Raw genomic sequence first — 5,870 nt, forward strand, 5'->3', positions numbered from 1 at the left:
GAGCCCCCGGCTAAACTGGGGAAACTTTTCCAATGAAGGCAGGGATTCATTTTCTTCTCCTCCACCTCTCTAAGGTTTGATGGTCAGTGGTGTGATATTGGGGGCCCGAGTTCTGTTGGCATTTGTGGTTCCCACAAATAAACTTCGGGCTACACTTTGGGTTCCACAATTCAGTAAATAGCAAATTCCTCTCTTTCATCTTCTGAATGAGCTTTACAAACACACACACACACACACACACACACACACACACACACACACACAAATAGGAGAGAAGGGAAATTAATTGGTCCAGTGATAAAATCCAAGTTTCCCAAGTAAAGCTTCCTTAAAAATGACTTTAGTAGCAATTTGCTCTGCTTAATTTTCCAAACTGTAGTGTAGCTTGATACGCAAGAAGTTTTGCTTCTTGCTGTTTGCTGTTGGTGTGAGGACGGAAGTACAAGACACCAATTCCAATGATTATTTCCAGTTCAGACCTGCCAAATGAAGACCGTGCTGCACAGATAGAGAAACACTTGCAGCTTTAGGATAACATGGAATGGTTGGATTTGGGTGTATGTGGTGTTGGGTGTCTCACCATTTTGACTACCTTTAAAGCTTGTTTCCACAAGAGCAAGCTTGTGCACAACCAAATTTGTTCTTTCCGGTACTTTTTTATGTATGGCACTGCATTTCCTACAAGCACTGGGGTTTTGGGAGGTTGACTGCATCTTTTCATTATGGTCCACATGTTAACAATCGCCTAGAAAAGGCCAGGTTCCAAGGAATCCTGCCACACAGCTCTGACCTGTCTGTCACAAAGTCCCTCTCTGCTTCCAGGAAGCCTCCAGTTTCTTTAAGGGGATGCGTGTCATTGATGGTGGGTTGGGCCCTATGCCCAGGTTAGTGCTGACTTATTCTCAACCTGATTGTCCTAGTAACCTCAGAAAATGCTGCAAGTTCCTGGCACTGCCTGGTCTGTCCAGTTGCTGACCACAAATCCTCACCAAGGCTGACACACCACAACCTCACTGACTTGGGGTGATTTTCAAGGACCTCTCACCAGAAGAACAGATCCTCATCCCGAACTGAGTGTGATGATACAGCTCATGGTGAGCCTGGGCACTGCATTCTTTAATACAAAGATCCCATTCAAATGTTCCACAGCCTTGGAGGCACTGCTCAGCCCTCTGCCCTTCCGTAGTATGAGGCAGTGTCCTTTAGTCCTCCTGGGCTTGCTCCCTGGAGAGGAGCAGGATAACTGCTCTATTTCTAGCGCACAGCAACCCTGGTTATGAGGATCTATCTCAGTATCATTTTCCTGTCTCAGAAATTCAGCCACACTCAGCATTTCCTTTGGTCTGGTATCTGCACTGACAACCTTGCAGCAATGAGGAATGAGAGGTCCTGGAGTGCTCTGCTCAGGTTCCCACTGCCTGGTGCTCCCAGTTCCACAGCCCAACCTGCTTCTGTGCCTCTGAAAGTTCAGACAGTCTACTGTCTCCACAGTGAGCAAACTCCCAGGACATTCCCCGCTGTAGCAGCTTTAGCAGTTCCTGAGGCTTCTGAATAAAATAAGTATCAGACATAAGTATCCTCTGTTGAAAGGAAAGTCGAGCTTACATCACAGGGCAGAGATTCATAGGTGGAAAACGTCTGCAGCAAGCACACAGGGTCCCTGCCTGCCTGTCAAGGATGGGGTGCAGTTAGTCCCATTTGACAAATGAGGCAGCATGCAGCAAAAGTAATTTTAATTAATTGAGGGATTCAGAGAGATGAAAGAGTGGTCCTTCGTTGTCACCTTTTCCCACATAGTTTATAGAGCATGACAACATCTTACCAACAAAGATTTTGCTGGGAGGCTAGGAAAAGCATGCCGTGTATCATGGTTAAGAGTAGGCGCTGCAACATCACACACCGGGGCCTACTATGGGGAGTGGGGAGGGGGGAGGGATTGCATTGGGAGTTATACCTGATGTAAATGATGAGTTGATGGGTGCTGACGAGTTGATGGGTACAGCACACCAACATGGCACAAGTTTACATATGTAGCAAACCTGCACGTTATGCACATGTACCCTAGAACTTAAAGTATAATAATAAAAAATAAAAATAAAAAAAGAAAAGTCAAAAAAAAAAAAAAAGTAGGCCCTGCTAAGACGGGTTGCCGCAGCCTACGCTGCAGGGTGGCTGGGATCTTGTCATCGACAGGCCACTGCTACTCCCACATCCCTTCCCGTGTCCCATGTTACATTTCAACCTCTCCCCTCTGGCATGCACAATTTGGGTAACCCTTCCTACAATCAACTGGTACATGTTCAGTAAATACAGACTTAAATATAGGAACCCTGGGTCCACACTTGAAAAAGGTTTCTTAAGCTGTCTTCTTACCAAATGCAGATTTCTTTGAGAATTCTTTCGGTAGACACCCCTCCAAATGTGTGCACGTGTTTTCCCTCTGCGCCTGGCATGCTCTTTCTCCCTGAAGTCTGTGCTGAACTCTCATCTCTCCTTCAGGCTCACCCTAGGTCTTGGCATATCAGAGAGTCCTCAGTGGCGTCCCTGGAGGCAGCAGGATGAAATGTACCCAGCCTGGACCTCAGACGTCGGTGTTCCTCCTGTTTCTGATCATTCCTTATGAGAGCTAGGACATGGCAAGTTACCTTTCCTAGACTAGGTTTCTGCATAAGCACATACCTGCCGTAAGTTTGTTGTGAGTGCATATTCTCTTTTCTTCTGTCGTGCGAGAACCTTGCCTCCAGCCTCTGTATCGTGGCCCTAATTGCAGAACCTGACACTTTCCAGGTGTTTGGTGTGAGCTCGAAAGCTGCTGCTCCTGTGGATCACACAGCAGCGGCCACCTGCTCCTTCAGCTCCCACTGCAGCACTGCTCCGTATTGAAAAGGGATAACCCAATAACTGACTATGTTGCAGTAACTCAGAGGATGATAACTTGCTTTTTAAAGAAACTTTTCCAATAGGAGAGATTTTGCATATACAATTTCAGGAAAGTTTTAAAGGATCTTATTTCAATCAATAAGAAAGAAAGGACAATCCTTCAGAGACCAAAAAAAAAAAAATACCTTGACGCTCAGAGGTAAAGCTAAAAAGAATGGAGAGGACGGGAGCTAAAACCCCTTATGTCTTTTCAAGTTCAAAATCAGTATTTTCCATATATTGCTTCAATTAATTCTCACAGCAATCCTGTGAGTTAGAAAATAGATACCCTTTCAGGGGCGAGGCCAGGAATTGTTGCGCTTGGGTAAATGCACAAAGCCACTCAGCTAGGACCTGGAGGAACTAAGACACAGACTCAGATTAGCGAGAATCTGCATTTTGTCTACATGAGGAATTTCTCCATATGCTGGATGTTGACTAGAAAAAGCAGGCATAATCAGAAGAAACAGGCCCTGCGACATGAATCTAATCCTGGACTTCAGACACTCTCTCGGGCACATCCCTTTGTCCCTCGCTACCACTTTGCCCAGTGTACTGTCCCTGAGAGCCCTTGCTTTCTCAATGAAAGGTCAAATTAGATTACAGGCATTGAATATCACAAGCCAAACCCATACAAGCATCTTCAATGAGTAAGGAGCTCTTCCTCTGCAAAGCCTCCAAGGCTCAGAAGGCAAGGCTTGACTGATAAAACTTCACAGATACTGATATTTAAAGGGATTTGGAAACTTGAAACATATACCATATCAGCAATCACATGATTTGCCTAATTTTAAGGTCAGTTAGGAGAGAAGTGAGCAAGGAATGTGGAAAATAACTCATGAGTGGAGGGAAAAATGGAGGAAAGACTCCCAGGAAGTCTTGTACTCATGAGAAGGCCTCTGCCTATTTTGTTTCTCCAAGGCCCAGGCCCTTCCTTCACAGTGCCCTGAGAATTCCTCTGCTGAGTTACAAGTCACAAAAGTCTTTGAAAAGGAGAAGGCAAGGAGGAAGAGTCAGTACATCCCACTTCTATTCACCTTCTCCACCTGCCATACAACCCTCTTTCGAGTGCACGAAACCTGCAGAAGCAAGAGTCAGTGTGTTCAGATGCAATGTCTGTGGTGCCCACAATGTCGGGAACTGCGTGAAAAACCATCAGTAACAGAATGCCAGTCTTCAAGTTCGAAGTATGGCTGTGTTTTATGTGTTTTAAAATTCAGAGAAGGAAAACACTTTAGCTCGACGTTTTCTGAAAATAAGGGACTTATCAAGTGGGAACACGGCATCACTGGCAAGATGAATTTGATGTAGCACAATGGAAGGTGTTACCGTCTCTGCCTCACATCTGAATTTAAGACATTTGTAGGTAGAATGAGTAGTTTTAGTTTTGTGATTACTGAACACTTCACTTTTTTTTTATAAAGAAGATACAAAAAATTGGAATTGTTTGACTTTATAGATAAAGACAAATGCAATGATTTGTATTCCACAGTTGCTGCTGAGATGGTGTGTGCATGTGTGTGTGTGTGTGTGTGTGTGTGTGTGTGTGTTATTGTGATTGTTTCATTGCTATTCTGGCCAGCTAAATGTTTGTATTTTAATTTTGCAATGTCTTTCCTGTGGAGAGTTCACCAAACTTATACAGAAGCATGACTGTATATGGTATTTCGTAACAAGAAGAAGAAAATGGTAAAGTAGAGGAAAATAAGGAAGGTGAGAATCATAGAATTTTAGATGTAGGATGAGCATTAGCCCAAACCCTTGTTTTCCAGATAAGAAATCTAAGTCACAGAAGTGATGCAGTTTTTCTGAAAGTGAGAGAACAGTACGGAGTCTAGTCCTTCTGAAATCCAGTCCCATTGGATAATGGCTACTAGTGCAAGTTCCCAGAAAAAGTCCCTCATCCCCAGTATTCCTGAAGCTACTAGGGCCAGATAAGCGGGCATTTGTGTTTTTGCTTTGTTTGTTTGTCTGATGTGGAGTCTCACTCTGTCGCCCAGGGTGGAGTGCAGTGGTGCAATCTTGACTCACCACAACCTCCACCTTCTGGGTTCAAGCAATTCTCCCTGCCTCAGCCTCCTGCGTAGCTGGGATTACAGGTGCACGCCACCATGCCCAGCTAATTTTCTTTTCTTTTCTTTTTTTCTTTTTGTGTTTTTGTATCTTTAGTAGAAACGGGGTTTCACCATGTTGGCCAGGCTGGTCTCGAACTCCTGACCTTATGATCTGCCCGCCTCAGCCTCCCAAAGTGCTGGGATGACAGGCGTGAACCACCGTGCCTGGCCTTATTTGTGTTTTTATGACAATATTTAGCACTGGAAGAGCAATGGGGAGTCTCTTGTTCCCTCCCAGATCTACTGACGGGCAGTGTCAGACCACGCTGATAGCTGTTCAAAGCATCTCCGCCCCAGGTGTTCTTTTCTGCAAGAGGAGAGCATCAGTGATGAACAATTCCGAATGTCACTTCACCTAGTTCCGGACGAGCTTCTCCAGCTCTCTCGTGTTCCACAGGCCTTGGGAAACAGCCAGGTGTGAGGAAGCCTTTCAGGCTGATTTTAAAAGTCATAGTCAGTGAAACCCACGGCTTTCCCACACGGAATCCTGCTGGATTCACCTTGAGACAATCTGGGAGATGTTGACGGAATGTGTTTCTTTTCCCTCCCAACATGCAGTTTGCAACTCCTAAAATACGGATCCGAACAGATGGAAATGCCGTTCTGCATCTGGGTTTCTTCTCTTATTCTCTCCGTTTCAGAGACTAACGGAATAAAGAAAGGAAAATCATATTTTTGAGGGTTTACTATACATCAGGCCTTATGTCTGTATTGTTTGGTTTTTCCAACAAGTCTATGAGGTAGATCTTCTCATTATCTACATTTCAGACCAGAAACTTACATCTAGATTAAGTTTCTTCTCCTTCTCCTCCTCCTCCTCCTCCTCCTCCTCCTCCT

Source organism: Rhinopithecus bieti, unplaced genomic scaffold (genome assembly GCF_001698545.2).
Source record: "Rhinopithecus bieti isolate Rb0 unplaced genomic scaffold, ASM169854v2 scaffold_20072, whole genome shotgun sequence".
Taxonomy (NCBI): Eukaryota; Metazoa; Chordata; class Mammalia; order Primates; family Cercopithecidae; genus Rhinopithecus; species Rhinopithecus bieti.